The 18,371-nt window shown below is 36.2% G+C and overlaps 1 long non-coding RNA gene across 1 annotated transcript in view; it reads right to left on the reverse strand.

Annotated features, from left to right (window-relative positions):
- Positions 1-18,371, reverse strand: part of LOC105710806 (uncharacterized) — a 529,709-nt gene that overhangs the window by 442,236 nt on the left and 69,102 nt on the right. The window contains exon 3 of the long non-coding RNA XR_001105880.3: positions 413-645. This is a non-coding gene — a long non-coding RNA (uncharacterized LOC105710806). The remainder of the gene's footprint in view (positions 1-412; positions 646-18,371) is intronic.

Below are 18,371 nucleotides of genomic sequence, written 5' to 3' on the forward strand. Positions count from 1 at the left end.
TGGGTATCTGAAAAAAATCTCAAACTAGTTTCTAGAACAGAATTCTTAGTTTTCTCCTCTAAACCATAGCTCCCCTGTCTTTTTGATGTCAGTAAATGCACCACAACTCACCTAGTTGTTCAAATTCAACAGCTTAGACCAAAATTCTGGGAATTACCCAAGACAATTTTTGTCAACTTGAAAACATATCCCAAATCTGACCACTTCCCACCATCTTCACTGTTCTCTGTTGTCTAGACCACCATTTTCCCTGAATTATAAAATCATAGGAACAACCTAATTGTACTCCCCTTACTTTTAGATGGTCCAGTTCATCCCCCACACAGAGGCTACAGTATATTGATATTCTATTGCTCCTATAACAAATTGCCACCAACTTTGTGATTTAAACAATATAAATTCATCATCTTACTCTTTTGTAGGTCAGAAGTCCAATTTGACTCTCACTGGGCTCCATTATTTTCTAGAGGTGCCAGTGTGGAATCCCTGCTCCCTTCTGCAGGCCGTCCACACTCCAGGGCTCAAAGCCCCATTCTTCCAGCTTCAAAGCTAGTAGTGGTAGATTGAGTTCTCCTGGTATCACTTTAACCTTTCCCACCACCTCCTTCCACTTTTAAGGATTTTTTTTTATTCCATTGGGAGCACCTGCAAAATCCAAAACAGTATCTTTAAGACGAGCTGATTAGCAACCTTATTTCCATCTGAAGTTTTCATTCCCCTTGAACATGTAATGTGATGTATTTCACAGTTCCAGAGATTAGGGTAGGGGCATTTTTAAAGAAATGCTATTCATCCTATCATGCAGTGTAATTTTTTTTTTTTTTGAGATAGAGTCTCACTCTGTCTCCCAGGCTGGAGTGTAATGGCGCCATCTCGGCTCTTGCAACCTCCACCTCCCAGGTTCAAGTGATTCTCCTGCCTCAGCCTCCTGAGTAGCTGGGATTACAGGCAGGTGCCACCACGCCCAGCTAATTTTTTGTATTTTTAGTAGAGACATGGTTTCGTCATGTTGATCAGGATGGTCTCGAGCTCCTGATCTCAGGTGATCCACCCATCTTGGCCTCCCAAAGTGCTGGGAGGCATGAGCCACTGTGCCCGGCCACACAGTGTAATTATTAAACATGTAAATCAGATCTTATTTCCCCACTCTCTTTTAGGCTCTCCATTGCCTTTTCATCCACACCTGAAACAAAATCTAAGATCCAAGCAAATAGGCCTTTCAGGAGCTGCCCACTTCTACTCTTTCATTCTATTCCTCAGCAGTGTCTCCCCATTCATTTCTATGCAGTCTCACTAACTTTATTGCTGTTTCCCAGAATGCCAAGTTAATTCCCACCTCATAGCCTTTGAATATTCTCTTTTTTCTGCCAGGAACATTTCCCCTAGATATCTCTCTATGGTACCCACCGTCATTTCATTCATGTCTCTACCCAAAGAGTATTTCCTCAGAAAGGCCATCCCTGATCATTATCTGTCATTGTCACTCATCATATCTGGTGTCAGGCATTATGGTACCAGCATATCAACCTTACTGTGAGATACTGTTATTCATTGATACCACTATGTATTTATTTGTTCATTTATTCACTATCTGTCTCTACCACAGAATGCAAGCTCCATGAGGATAGGAAATTTCTTTTTCTCTGTTTCATCTACAGTACATGATGGGTGTCCACAACAAATGAGTGAATAAAATGGCTGAAGGTAAGGAAAAATAGCCTATATACTCAACATTTTTACCTGGTCTCAAACACTGAAATAACCCAACCACTCTTCTGCAAGAGATGAACCATTTAGATTCAGAACAACCTAGGCAGAATTCCATACTTTAGCCTCACTCAGTCCTATTTGCAATGCAATTGAAAGCCAGGGATTTGTTCCATTTTATTCTTTGTGTGTCTTGGTTTTCAAATGAGGTGTTTAATTCCAGCAGGCATGCTAAGCATGTGCAGACTCTGTGTTGAGCCTCTCGTTCCACCTTGGGGATTCTCACACAAAGCAGGACAGCGTTATTAATCCACTCTCTACAGATGCTGCAGTCACACCTTGCAGATTGTCAAAGAGAAATGACAGATGTGCAGTGCCTAGCAGCCTTGAAAGTCAACCTATGGGGTTCTGGAATTATGGCTTTCAGAAAAGTCATTATTGATCAAGTAGACTTTCCAGCTCAGGGAAAGTGATGGCTTGAGGAAAACAACATAATTTCAGAACACAGCAAGCTTGATCTGGATTGTTCTTAACATTCTGAACTTAAGCATCTCAATTCAAAAAAGTGTATATAGAGAATCTTCCATGAACCAGAGTTTATGCCAGGGACCACAGCATTCAAAACAGAAAGAAACACTGTCTTTGTTCTCTGAACTCTCACATCCATGGTAGTGAAATTGTGATTCACACTAAAGTCCACAGATGTGTCAAGAATGTGTCTCTTTGAAACTTAGAAAAATTGCCCTGTCTTCCAATCACCACTTAAAATATCACAGGTGGACTCTGACATTTGCTATTGAAAACAAACAGAAAAACAGCCACTATCAGAATTTCTATTTTTTTTTTTTTGTACCATGGTTATGGAGTAGGTTTGTGGAATACGATTAAATTCCCTGATCATGTAACCAACAAACAAAATAATGGCAAAGGTTGTTGTCATCTGTATCTAGATTTTTTTTTTCATACTAGTTTCATACTAGTTTGAGAGTCTGTATTCTGGCCACTGAGTCTTGACTGAATGTATCTAAAACCCACCTCCTTTTCCTTTTTGAGCTCTTCTCCTGAGACTTATCTGCATCTTCAATCCTTAATGCCTGCCTCAAGTCTTGGCCACTTTGGGATTTCTGGTCACTTACAAATGACCACTATTTGCAACCCTGAACACAAGATTTCTAAACCACTCAGCTGGCACACCAGTGGCACAACTCCTGTCTGGCTTTCTGCCCACATCCTGCATATAGAACCCTCTTCCGTTGCTATCAGAGTCACAGAATGATAGCCAGAGAGGTGGTAAAGTGAAACTGGGCACTCTTAAGAGATCAGCCTACCTTCAGACTCCTTCTGCTAGACACACTGACATTTTCTGAATAACTGAAATTTGAGCTTTGCAGATAGGAAGAATTTTGTCTGAATCTCTTCAGAAGAAATCATGTGCTACTACACATGGTAGAAACTCATTTTATTAAATAAAATGTAACTAAGATACTTTGGAAGATAACGAGATTAAATGACAAAAGCAACTGATTCACTTTTCACCCTGGAAACCTATTTCTGAGTATTCTATGCAGGTCTCGAATCAAGAAAAATATATTTGAGATTAGTGTTTCACAGGATAGATGAAAAACATAGACGAATAGATAGATTATGTTGTTGATGATGAAGATAGGTAGACAGACAGACAGACAGACAGACAGACAGACAGATAGATAGATAGATAGATAGATAGATAGATAGATAGATAGATAGATAGATAAAATAAGAACTGAGCTCCCAAAGGAAGTCTAGAAGAAGACAGGAACATCAGCCAAGAGGACATATATTCAGTCCACCTAAGAAAATTCTCAGCTTGGCTTCTCTGAAAGAAATGAGATAGTAAAACACTAAGAAAATCTTTAAAAGGAAGATCTGATCCTTTACATTGTTTTTGGCAATAAAAACACTGAGCTTTCAGAGATTAGCAAAAAAGCCAAGCAATGACCTGAAGTTCCAGGTCACTAGAAGATGCTGACTTAGACATAATCATATTAATGCTTTATTCAGGGACTTCCAAGCGAATGCACATACAACTGATAGCTTCAGAATTCAGTCTTTCAAATAAGCATTGCTTAAAAGTGATATCTTAACCCATTTTAATTGGTTTTTTTCCTTAACCATTTGCATCTCTATGTTCTCCTAGTAAAAGAAGTGTGGTGGCCCTATAGCAAATATGTTTTGCAGCTTTTGTGTTTGGAGAAGGTGGAGGGAGAACAAGAAAGCTAGTGTTTACTAAGTTTTTCCTATGTATCAATTATGTCACGTATATTAAATCTCATCCTTACTAATATCTAGTATTTGTCTGATAATCTAGTTGTAGAAACAAGAAGCCTGAAACTCAATGAGTTTTCTAATATCACATGGCTGGGGTTTAAACTCAGGTATGTCTGAATCTTGAAGTCAAACTCTTACCAATATACTAGTTGCTGAAGAACTTGATGTTTAAAGAAAGGGAAAAGGAAAATTACAGGGAGAGAGAAAGCGTAGAGCTGCAGTCAAACTCCACTTGTGCCAGATCTCATAGTTCAAATGCATAGCAGCATAGGATCACCTGTGTGGACTGCAGTGAAGTGCAGGTAGTAAGCAGACATATGGAATCCTGACATATAAAGAGCTTTGGTGATCAACGAGCTCAGAACCTTTATCTTAGAGTTAAGGAAACCGAAACTGAGAAGGCTCCTTGTACAAGGTTATATTTGATTTTTGACAATTTGTCAACATCAGAGTTAAATCTAGAACCCATAAATCTTAATTCTTAGTTCTAAACTCATTCCATTATTCCGTTCATTCTACTTGAGAAGGAATTCTCAGACATGGGACCTGCAATCATTTCCTACAGAGATCAAAATCAAGTGCAGAAGAAAAGACTTGAGTCTGCGACCTGAGACTACTCAGAAATCCTAACATTTATTCAAAGTAATGAGTTCTTTGAGGAGACTCTTTCTTATTACAGTAAAGCATAAATTTAAATTGCAACTAAAAGAAACTAATTTCACCCTTAATCCCAAATTTATCTTCTTTGCATAAAGAGCATGGATTAAGGGACAGTATTTACTTGCTGTGTTGTCTTAAGTCACTAAACTTCTCTGAGCCGTATTTTAATTATCTATAAAATGAGGATAGTAATAATACAGAGGTTCCTCATTATCTCAATTTTATTATCTGAGTCTGCACCATAATGAGACTGCACAAGAAATCAAAAGCCATCATAACATGAAAATATCCTCTAATGCTCTAATGAGTTGCTCATTTATGAAATAGTCTGCTCTCCACATCCCTTCTCTTTTAAGATTCATATTTATCTCTAACCATTAAATCAATGCCTTTGATCATCAGTCTATAAATATCTTACAAATCTTTTGGCAAGCAAAACTGTAAATCTCAGAAAAATTTCAGACTCTCAAGCTCTGAATGAGAGCACTGGAGAACAGTATGAAGTCACAAACAAAGCAATGAACATTGAAGGATCGGGCCTAGTTAGGCACCTCAAAACGACAGAAGAGAGAAAAAGTAAGGTTGGTGACAGGGCAGGAGTTAAAAAAAATTTGAATATCAAAATAATAATAAAAGTCCTTGGGAAAGCTGATTAAACTTTGAACATTTCTCAAATGTGACCTTTGATGATTCTTGGAAAATTAATTAAACATAAAAGGATGTTGCATTATGTTCTCATTTATAGTTTTGCCAGAAATCATGTTTTTTTAAAAAAAAACTTCATTATTTTCAGTAACTATGCCTCATTGTCATTATAATCAAAATTATTACATTTATGGAAAATATATTATTTTCATTACCTTTACTTTTTAAAGAAAAATTCTCAATTGAATCCTTTTTCCCTTATATACTATGAAATTTTTGTTGCAGCTTTAAGTATTCCTTGTAGTGAATAATTACTGTTGTATAATAGGGCTCTCTTTTATCTGTACCATATTCTACTGTTATAGTAAGCAAATGAGATAAAACTTGCTAATGCAATTTACAGATTCTAAAGTGCTATATTAATGTTAGAATTTACTTTGTTTTAAAAAAAAAGTTTTTTTTAATTATGTGCAAGTTACCTCTACATACATGGTTTATTTTATTCTCAAAACAAGTCTTGGAGGTAGGTATATATCATCTCCAGACTATAAATTAGTAAAATGAAGAAACTTGTTCAAGGTCATATAGCTATTAGGTGGATTAGTTATACTGAAAGCCCAAATTGGCTGTCCGTCTAAGGTATTCATTATGCTAACTTCAACCACATGAAGCCACAGTTTTTTAGTTCAATAATGGCTGAACATCTGCATTTCATATGATTCTACCTTTCACATTCATTCAAGAAGTATTACTAATCTATTCCCCATCAGATATTAATCTGAATTCTAGGGATATAGTAGTGATCAATACAAGCAAGGTCACAGTTCTCATGAAAGTTACATTCTAGTAGACCACAACATATAAACAATGAAGCTAATAATTTAAATAAACAGGACAAATGACTTACTGTTGTTATATGCTATGCAGAGGATTAATAACAAGTAGCATACAGAGAGTGTCTGCTATACACCAGATAATGTGGGACTTTGCATAAATGAAGTCATTTAATTCTCATAATTCTACGAAGTAGGGAATATTACTATCCTCATTTTTTGGATGAATATACTGAAGTACAGAGAGGTAAAGCTACTTGTCCTGAGTCATGCAGCTGGTAGTAATGGAGCCAAGCTTCAAACCTAACCAATCTGGCTCTCAAAGGTACTCTTAAGCACCATGCTGTACAATAGGTCAATGGGATAAAAAGTGATATCTAATAGATAACTAAAATTGCTTCTCAACATATTTTTATTAGTAATAGTACAATGTTCAGTCTTCCTACACAAATATAAAATATAATTGATTATCTCAAATAACAAATTCTTCCCTCTAGCTCTTTTGCTAAATGTGGATTCTAGGAATCAGAGCACATCACCCAAAAACAGTTCCACTCACAGTCTACACAACTGCTTAGGCTCTCATCAACTCCATATGGACCTTCTGCAAGATTTTATTAGCATGCACAATGTACTCATAGTCTTGAGGACAACAGTTTACCACTCAATAATATCGCACCATGCAGTCCTACGACTACTCCTTCCAGGAACATGCAAAATTGGAAAGAAGGGTTGAGTGAACTGGAAATAGCTGACTTCAGAATGATTTCATCTCTCTTTCATTGCCTCTTTACTTACTGTTCAGCTGTGATCCTTGCTCATCCCCAGATCCGAAGATCAGAGGAAATGATGATCGTATTTCCAATTAGAACAAATCGTAGCTATCTTGAGCTGTATCATTAATCCTTTCAAGGACATTTGTATTGTGTTACTCATTCTGTAGCCTAATGAGGCATAAAAGAAGAATCTCTTTCCTTTTCCTGTCTCTAAATGTAGGTCCAAATAATTGCTCCTGCTGCTAGAGACTAAGGTTAATTTGAAGTAAAGACCCAGCTGGGAAAATGTTCACTTGTCTAAGCAATGGAATCAAATGTGGATAGGCACTGTCATAAAACTATCACCTCATGACTTTCCTTTTTGCAGTCTGATTCTCAACTTTGTAATGCCTATTTGCCTACTGTTTATGAATATATGCTAAGAATTTTCCATTCCTTGTGCACCAAAGATTTTTTTTCATTAAAATTATTTAACACAGTTCCCTATAGTGAGGACATTTTCAGGGCTTGCACTGAGCTCCATGAGCATAAGTAATTTTGTGGAAATAAAAAAAGTTAATAATAATTACAGTAATAACAACAATAAAACTGTTTAACATAATACTTTTAGTATTTATTAAGTCACTCACTTATTTAAAATTATATGTGCTAAACCATGCATTAGGGCTAGGGATGCAAAGATGACTAAGGAACCATTTCTACTTTTTTTGTTGTTGTTTTGTTTGTTTGTTTGAGACAGTCTCATTCTGTGGCCAGGCTGGAGTGCAGTGGCTCGGCTCACTGAAACCTCTGCCTCCCAGGTTCAAGCAATTCTCCTGCCTCAGCCTCCCAAGTAGCTGGGACTACAGGCATGCACCACCACCACCAGCTAATTTTTGTATTTTTAGTAGAGACAGGGTTTCACCATGTTGACCAGGATGGTCTCGATCTCTTGACCTCGTGATCCACCCGCCTCGGCCTCCCAAAGTGCTGGGATTACAGGTTTGAGCCACTGCACCTGGCCCATTTCTACTTTTAAGGAGTTTAGAATGTAACAGGAGAAGCAAAGAAGAGGTGCTACATTTAACAGTGATACTTCAAAATAACCATTATAAAAATTAAAAGTATGGCAGATAATTTTTCTCACTAGTCTCTAGCGTTTAAGCTCTTTCTAATAATCTTATTCAACAGAGGCTGACCCTGTAGATTTATCTCCCAAAACACCTGAGGAATGTGACATGTCGAATTAGTAATAGTAGTTTGGGGAACTTAGGTATGCTTACTTGGGGGAATATGCATCCATATGTTGGTTTGAAGAGCAAAATGTTTTGAGAGAAAACACACCCAAGATGCTTCATTTTCTCCTGCCCTCTCCTTCTTCCCTCTTAACTTTTAAACCTTATTAAAATTGTATCTTGTAACAATCAGTGGGAGTGTTTATTAAACATCCAGATTTCTGGGCCCTTTCATTGGAGAGTCTAAAGTATCTTATAAATTCACTCATTTTTTTCTGCAGTCAAAAGGAAATACATATATATTCCACTCTGGTTAGAATAGGATTAGAAAAGAACCCTCTTTACAGCATTCTCAGACACAGGAAGTGTTTTCTGGGCTGTTGCTAGGTGCTTTAGTAAATTACTCTGCCAGACTCCTTAGAAGTTCTGTCAGTTAGCTGGTTTGCTATATGTGCATCCAAATTATTGACTTTGGATCAGACTGTAAGATGCAATAATAATAACATATTTACCAAAAGTAAATGAGTTGAAAACATAAACCAGATTTATGTTTGAACAATTATCATCATAAATGAAGGAACTAGAGTTAAACCTACCCAAGAAAATCTACTAAGTTGAAAGCCAAATTGCATGCTAAGAGAAATTTGGTTTATCACTCCAAACTTCTTTATTAATTCACTTCTTGCTCAATGACATCATTCCCTTTTAAGTATTCAAAGTGTCTATAGTACGCTCATCCATTTCCTAATCAAAACCTGCTCTTAGAAAAAGATCAGATACTTTACTTGTGTTAGAGATGTATATTTGAAAATCAATTCCATGCGAAATAAGTAATTCTAGTTGTAGTTATGAAGTGTCAATAATCATAAAGCAGGCTATGGAAATTTTGTTGTTCTGTCCTATGAACGAGGCATCTTGATACACTGAAATCACACAATGTAGGCTAGGAGTGTAATTGCAACGTGGTAAACAATCAAATTCTTTGAAGACTTTAGAGATTTGTAGTTACATGTATTGAATTATAGAGCCAGTGCTGATGTGCAAGTGAAAACTAACTCTTTTATAATGTATAGAAGACAGATAGACAGATAATTAACATATTAATAATGGTGAAAAAACTAATATTTAAAACCGAAACAGTCTGTTGTTAACTACTGATAGTATACTTTATATTACTGGAAAAATAAATACTTATGTAGCCCCTCTGCTCTCATACCCTTGCAGAAGCGGGGGGAGAATAAGACCACAAGGACGTGGCCTGTGGCTTTGACTTTGAAGCCCTAGGATGAATTTCACAATAAAAGCTGGAGAAAACTATATGAAAAAAATAAAAATAATTTGGGGAGGGGTAGAGTTTCTTCTCAGGTGAAGGATATTGGGAAGAGAGAAGAGAGCAGAAGAGAAAGGATAGAAAGTAACATAGTATTGATAAGAAAAGTCTTTCCAAAAGAATAGCAACTATTCTATCTGGTTTATTTTTGTGACTTCACTGAAACCATCTCCATCTTCACAAATAGGAAAGTATCCAAGATTGAATCCACCAAAATGCCTCTTGGAAGAGTTTTTATTTTTCTTTTTTGTCGTTTTTGGAGGAAATGGAAGAAAGAGTTCTGTTCAATGTATATATCATGGAATAAGGACAGCACATTTGGTAGAAGAAGATAATTCAGACACTGTCCTGTTTGATCGGAAGCGAGATCTCAGACCCAGAGACGACCAGGATGATGCAGATATCACTCCCATCACCACTCCCACAACTGCACAATCATATATACACACATGAACTATCTCTGCCAGTGTCCGTAGGAAGTAGTTTGAGCCAGCTTCCTTTGAAACGCAAAGGTCAACTCGCAACTCAGCCACACGTACAATATGTAGTTAATACGTAGTATTTATAACAGAGCTTTAGAAATATATTTAAATATATCCAAATATGGGATGTAACATAGACATTAGCATTTGTGTATTTTGATGGTAGCATTCAGTTGTTATCCATTTATTTTAAGTTCCCTTAATTGTTTTGAATTTTACTAGGCAGTAGAGTGGGCAGATATATGGGAAAGAGGGAGGTAGAAAGGAACACATAGGACTCAGTCCTAAAAAGAACTTCTAGTCCAACCCTAAGGTATAATAAATGGAAGCATCCTGCACTGCAACTTTCTACCTTGACCCTAAAGTAAAAATTTATGTCCTGGCCAGGCGCGGTGGCTCACACCTGTAATCCCAGCACTTTAAGAAGTTGAGACAGGCACATCACAAGGTCAGGAATTTGAGACCAACCTGGCCAACATGGTAAAACCCCATCACTACTAAAGATACAAGAATTAGCTGGTGTGGTGGTATGCAACTGTAATCACAACTACTCAGGAGGCTGAGGCAGGAGAATCACTTGAACCCGGGAGGTGGAGGAGGCGAGACTCCTTCTAAAAAAAAGAAAAAATGTCCTAATATTTGGTGAAGGAACTAACATGTATGACTCAGGCGCTACCTTGTTCTCTTTATTCATACCCCTACCAATTGTGCTCTGTTTCTGCATCCCTGAAAGGAGAACACATAGATCAAGATCAAAATATTTCTTCCAGCTGTTGGTCTGTAGATCTGTTTCTCTCAGTCACTACTATATGCTTTAACAGATGTGGGCAATAATTCTAGATAAGTGACTCTACTTGGCAGATCCAACTTCTTCAGCTATGCTATTCATATTGGGGTAAAGAAAGCCCAGTCCTGACCATAGATCCCAGTAAATTTCCCAATCTATGTTTACTAATAGGTCTAGTATTTTGATCCCTGTTCATCTTACTCCTAGCAATTTTCTCATTGATTTGAAACTTGAGCTGAGCTCAGGAGATGCATGATTAATTAACACCCTAAAACCCCTACAGTATAATTAATTTCCAGTGAAAATTATGCTATAGCTAAAACAGAAGTAATCTGGTAATTGATTTGCCTTGCAGCTATGTCTTGGATGCCATCTCTAAAAAGGAAACCAATTATCCAAAAATGCATGTTAAATGCTGTACACAATTGATTCTGCATGTCATTAAGCCAAGGAGGATATTACTTATAGGGTTATTCATTTTTTACTTTACTTTAATGAATGTTTAAAACCTCTAAATCACTTATAACAATTAAGACAATTAACTTTGTGTGGAACTGTGGAGTTGGAACCTCATAACACTCTTTCAAATCTTGGATATTTTCATCTTTTTCTAGAATTCATTTTGATGAACCACAAGTCAGAATAGCAATGTATTTGGCTCCCTTTTTAAATACTCTGTGTATGTTCCTATTGAATTTTAGTTTCCTTTTTAGAGTTCTGGGGAAAGAAAGAAATAGTAACCCTTCAACATATTTTACAAGGCTGAAATATTTTGATGGATCCTGATTACTGAAAGGTTTTAAGTTCTATATTTCATGTCAAATTTACACCTGAACTTCTTTTTTACTGACAGTTCTAATAAATAACCAAAAAAATTCCAGGAACATGGGGTATTTTAATTAATAGCAGCACTACATACATAGATATGTGTGTGTATACATATATATATACACATGTATATGTATATATACATATACATGCATGCAGCACTACATACAGCACTACATACAGCATACAGCAGCACTACATACATATGTGTGTGTATATATATACACACTACATACATAGATACGTGTGTATACGTATATACATACATGTATATGTATATATACATATACATGCATGCAGCACTACATACAGCACTACATACAGCATACAGCAGCACTACATAATATGTGTGTATATATATACACACTACATACATAGATATGTGTGTATACGTATATACATACATGTATATGTATATATACATATACATGCATGCAGCACTACATACAGCACTACATACAGCATACAGCAGCACTACATAATATGTGTGTATATATATACACACTACATACACAGATATGTGTGTATACATATATACATACATGTATATGTATATATACATATACATGCATGCAGCACTACATACAGCACTACATACAGCATATAGCAGCACTAAAAAATGTGTGTGTATATATATACACACTACATACATAGATACGTGTTTGTGTATGTATAAGTATATATACACGTATACATATATATGTATACATATATACACACACCTAAATGTTTGTGTGTGTATACGTATATATAGATGTATACGTATATGTGTGTATATATACACACACATCTATGTATATAGTGTGTATATATATACACACACACAAACACACAGGCACAGCAAATTTCCCAATCTATATTTACTAATAAGTCTAGTATTTTGATCCCTATTCATCTTACTCCTAGCAATTTTCTCACTGATCTCAAACTTGAGCTGGGCTCAGGAGATGCATGATTAATTAATACCCTAAAATCCCTACAGTATAATTAATAGTATATAACAAATAATATATAATAAATAGTACATACACACACATAACTATGTATGTAGTGTGTATATACGCACACATATGTATGTAGTACTGCTAGATATTGTATGTAGAGCTGTATGTAGTGCTGCTATATACATATACTGTATCTAATTATATTCTCTAATTAGGATCAAAATATTTCACATACTGGCGCGTTTATTTAAAATATCTTTATAAAATATATGGAATAGAAAATAGTGAAATAAATACCAGTGTTTACTAAGCACTTACATTTCAGGTGCTTCATAGAACATGGCTCATTTAATTTTCTTGATGACCTTATTACAGTGTTTTCAAACTTTAGTCTACACAAGGATGCTCTGTGCAACCTGGTAAAAAGGCAGATCCCCAGAGTCCATTCAGCCAAGATTCTGATTAAGTGGATCTGGAAGGATTTAAAGGATCTCTCTCTCTCTCTCTTTTTTTTTTTTTTTTTTTTGATAGAGTCTCTCACTGTCTCCCGGGCTGGAGTTCAGTGGCACTATATCAGCTCACTGCAACCTCTGCCTCCTGGGTTCAAGTGATTCTCCTGCCTCAGCCTCCCAAGTAGCTGGGATTACAGGCACCCATCACCACACTCAGTCAAATTTTTGTATTTTTAGTAGAGACAGGATTTCACCATGTTGGCCAGGCTGGTCTCGAACTCCTGACCTCGTGATTTGCCCACATCAGCCTACCAAAGTGCTGGGATTACAAGCATGAGCAACTGTGCCTGGACAGGATCTCTATTTTTAACAAACCTCTCCAGATTACTCTGATATAGTTAGCCTGTGGAACATACTACAAGTAACATTGCCTATTAAATACTGCCTAATAAAATTTGTCCATAATCTTAGATTAATAAACTAAGAATCAAGAAGCTTAAGTATCTTGTTTAAGGTCCCCTATTCATGAAAAATAATGCTTTTGCTCTTGAGAGTAAGCATTTAAGTCTCATGAGGAATGGGGACAAGGTTAAGAAATAAGAATAAAAGCATGAGACTGTGGCATTGGAAAGTGATGACTATAAAAATAAGAAATACTCTAAGGCCTTTGGTTCTGGTCATGGCAGAGTATCTGGTACCAAACCTATCTTCTTCCTGTCATAAAATGGTATAAAAGGTCAACAAAATATATAAAGTAACTGTTTTCAGATACTGTTTAGCAATTAATACTAGGCTTTGGTCATTGAAAGAAAAAACATGAAGGTACTACATTTACCCTGACTTTCACCCTGAGAGTATTTTCTAATCTATGGCAAAGAGAAATAAAGTCCAAAAAGAGAGTGACAGTCTTCTGGATCAAATGAACAGCTTAGGACTTCCAAGACACTTAGATTTGGAGATATGGTATTATATAAGAAGGACCCAAAAGCAAAGGGCACCAAAATTTATGTAGCCATTTCCCCTGGAACACTTGGTCAACTTCTAAAATGCACACTTGTAAGGCAAGATTTCAAATGGCCTACCAGAGAAAAACCACTGGGAGGCTAAAGAGCTTAGCAAAGATTTCAAGCCTGCAGAGTGTGAAGAAAATGTTGGATCTGAGGCCCAACCAAGAGTACAGAGACCTTTGTGAACATCTCAAGCTTTCAGTTGAGATTTCATCATGGAATGGCCATGCTCCAGAAGTAATGACCATGTGGCTAGCCGTAGGGGACACTCTCTAAGAGTAAGGGCAAAAGTGCAATAATTCCATCCTAATAAACTCTAGAAGCACACCTCAGCAGAATCAAGTGGTCCTCTAGTCATTTATATATGTACCAGAACAAAACTTAACTCCCTTAACTCTCATTAGAGGGTAACAACAAAATCTAGAGCCTTTACAATTTATCACCCACCATGTCCAGCACATAAAATAAAACTTACCCAACAGCAAAGGAGGGGGATACAATGACTAGTAATCAAGAGATAAATAATCAATGGAAGAGACTCAGAGATATTACAGATACTGAAGTAACCAAATAAAGTCTTCAAAAAATTATGATTAATATCTTAAATAATATAGAAGAAGGGATGAACACAGTGGAATATTTCAATGGAGTATTAGAAAAGAAGGACTCACACTGGCATTAAGAATCTGTAAAATAAAATACCTAAAATTTAAAACTCATTGGATAAATGAAGAGTGGACTGGACACAGCAGAAGACAGTATTAGTGAATTAGAAAAGTGATCAATAGAAAAATATCCAAGCAGAGGAATAGATAGGGAAAAAAGAACCAGAAGACTGCATAAGACACATGTGAGACATATTCAAAAGGCCTAATACATGTATAATTAGAGTTCCAGAAGAAGAAGAAGAAGAAATACCCTGTGTTTGAATAAAAGTCAGCTGAGCATTTTCCAAATCTGATTAAAAAAAAAAAGACAATAACCCATAAATTCAAGATATTTAGCAAACTTCACGTGTGATTTAAAAAATTAAAATCTAGGCACAATGTAGTCAAATTAATTTATCAACAAAAAGCAAGTAACAAATTTAGCCAGAACAAAAAGGATACTAACTTCAAAGGATCAATAGTAAAAATAAAGTATATTTTTGCATAGAAACTTGGAAATTTCCTTAAACAGCAAAAAGAAAAAGACCTACCAATTTAGAAGTTTATACCCACAAAATATTATTCAAAAATAAAGGCAAAGACAATAGAAAGTAAGAATGAACAAAAACTAAAACAAGATAAAAGTAAAAACCTGTAAGAAATTTATTCTCAGTAGACTTATAAAAATAAATGAAAAACAACAGAAAAGGGTGAAGATCTACACCATTCTGCTAGTTTATTAAATAAAGAAGCATTCAGTAAAGGGCTCCATTTTCTCAAAGGATTGCTGTATCACTGAAGCATGAGGAATATTATTAAATTAGACTCAGAAACTTTAATTCAAGGTTTCCTATAAACTTTAAAATGTGTTAATTTTATTATGGCAATTTGATAGTAACAAGATGAAGTATAGCAATGAAATTGAACCAATCCAACATAATAATCATAAGTCATATATGCCAGAATCTGGTCTGCTAAATTTCCAGTTTTTATTTTCACGACCTCAGGAACTGTTACATAAATCAGCATATTCTCATGACAGATATTTTGTGACATGCTGTCTGAGATTAACAGAGAAAGAAATTCAATTTGCAATTGTGGTTTCATTCTGTAGACTGTAAGCTTTGATTGTGTGCCCATTGAGGGCAAAGAATCAGAAGTAGCTCCCTCTAAATACAGACACAAGGAGCAGACAACACTATCCAGCATATCACCTCTAACTGCCTGGAAGATAATGCAGATCAAAGAAGGAGAGTAACTGAGGGTTATTACACAAAATTTTTTTTTATTGCATTTTAGGTTTTGGGGTACATGTGAAAAACATGCAAGATTGTTGCATAGGTGCATACATGGCAGTGTGATTTGCTGCCTTCCTCCCCTTCACCTATATGTGGCATTTCTCCCCATGCTATCTCTCCCCAACTCCCCACCACCCGCTGTCCCCCCCACTCCCCTCCAACAGACCCCAGTGTATAGTGCTCCCTTCCCTGTGTCCATGTGTTCCCATTGTTCAACACCCGTCTATGAGTGAGAACATGCAGTGTTTGATTTTGTGTTCTTGTGTCAGTTTGCTGCGAATGATGGTTTCCAGGTTCATCCATGTCCCTACAAAGGACGTGAACTCATCGTTTTTGATGGCTGCATAATATTCCATGGTGTATATGTGCCATGTGCCACATTTTTCCTGTCCAGTCTATCATCGATGGGCATTTGGGTTGCTTCCAGGTCTTTGCTATTGTAAACTGTGCTGCAATGAACATTCGTGTGCATGTGTCCTTATAGTAGAACGATTTATAATCCTTTGGATATATACCCAGTAATGGGATTGCTGGGTCAAATGGAATTTCTATTTCTAGGTCCTTGAGGAATCGCCACACTGTCTTCCACAATGGTTGAACTAATTTACACTCCCACCAACAGTGTAAAAGTGTTCCTATTTCTCCACATCCTCTCCAAAATTCTTGAGAGTGGACTTTTTCGACTTAATATTTGTTTCCCTAGCAGTTAGGACAGCATCAAGTACAAAATTAATCATCAATAAATGATACACGAATAGGAAATTTGGAAGATAAAATTTTGTGTAATCTCAAGTACAAAATTAATCATCAATTAATCTTAAGATTACACAAAATTTTATCTTCCAAATTTCCTATTCGTGTATCATTTCTTGATGATTAATTTTGTACTTGATGCTGTCCTAACTGCTAGGGAAACAAATATTAAGTCGAAAAAGTCCACTCTCAAGAATTTACAGTCTAATAGAGAAAGAGTTAAACACAAAAACAAATAAATTTGATGAAGTGTCCTAGGTAGCATAATAGAAGTCTAGAAGGTTAGTGTGACACAAAGGAGAAACTAAGTAATTCATCCTGGGATGTGCCAGAAAAGTGTTCATAGGGGAGGTGGCACGAGTTCTAAATTCTGAAAGACGAGAGGCCATTCACCAATGGCCATGAAGGAGGAAAACATGTCAGGCAGAAGAGGCAGACAGGAAGGGCACAGGTTAGAAAAATAGCATTACTAATTTGGGGGTGAATCTGACACTCTGTGAGGGAAGGCATAGTTAAAATTGATGCTGTAGAAGTTCTCAGAGGAGGGATTATTGAGTATATCCTATGCCACATATAAAATAAGGGTCTTATTTTGATGGCAAAAATGCTATTACACAGTCCGAACACTCTTCAAAACAAGAAGTAAATGTAACTGAGCTCTATTAAAACTGCACTGGGTAATACGGTAGCCATGAGCCACATGCGGCTATTTAAATTTAATAAAATTAAAAATTCACTTTGGTAACACTAGCTAAATCTTTGGTAACTATGAGGTGCATGTAGCTAATGGCTACTAGATTTCATAGCACACTCAGTAGCTTAATAAACCTAAGTTTGTCTTTCACTCAAGTAAAGGCCAAAACAGAAGTTCCAGGTCAGAGGCAATGTGATTATCACAGTATTCAGAAATCCAAACTGACAGAATCTTTGCTATCTTCAAATCGTGGCTACCCAAATCACCCTAAACATTAATATCTAGACAAGAGATTGGGGAAAGAGTATTGAGGGTTACTTATAAATAATTTTATAAGCCAGAACTCTGGGTGACATAAAGCTTTTCTGCTAACATCTCTTTGACTAGAATTCAGTCTCATGGACACAGAAAGGCCTGGAAAAGTAGTGTAGTTGGAAGCCCAGAAAGAATAGAAAACATGTGAAGATAATCAATCCTACAATCTTAGCCGCTTTCGATAATTCAAAGTCTTCATTATTAAACTTAATTATTATACTGTGTTTTTATGGTACCTGAAGCCGTCTTCACTGGGGGCTGTTTGTCTTCTGCTAAACGCTCCCAGACTTGAGTTTTAAATAGTGGTTTTCCACCTTCTGTTTCACTGTTAACTATAGTAGTAGTAACAGTGGTAGTAGTACTTGTCGTTGTTGTTTCAGTTTCCCCACTAAACTAAACTTAAATGAAACAAAAATGTCTATAAAAATAGATATACAAACTTGTTTTATAAGTAACCCAAATTTTCACCCTTCCATGTCACTTGGATACAATATATTTCATTCTTGGAATAAAGGGCAGTATATTTATATCTTCTTTTTCTCTCTATTTACAGATTACTTCATTTATTTTAGAAACATATAAATTTTTTTTTTTTTTTGAGATGGAGTTTCCTTCTTTTGCCCAGGCTAGAGTGAAGTGGTATGATCTCGGCTCACTGCAACCTCTGCCTCCCAGGTTCAAGTGATTTCCCT

The sequence above is a fragment of the Aotus nancymaae genome, unplaced genomic scaffold (genome assembly GCF_030222135.1).
Source record: "Aotus nancymaae isolate 86718 unplaced genomic scaffold, 86718_ANA_hifiasm-v0.15.2.pri h1tg000036l, whole genome shotgun sequence".
In the NCBI taxonomy this organism is placed as follows: Eukaryota; Metazoa; Chordata; class Mammalia; order Primates; family Aotidae; genus Aotus; species Aotus nancymaae.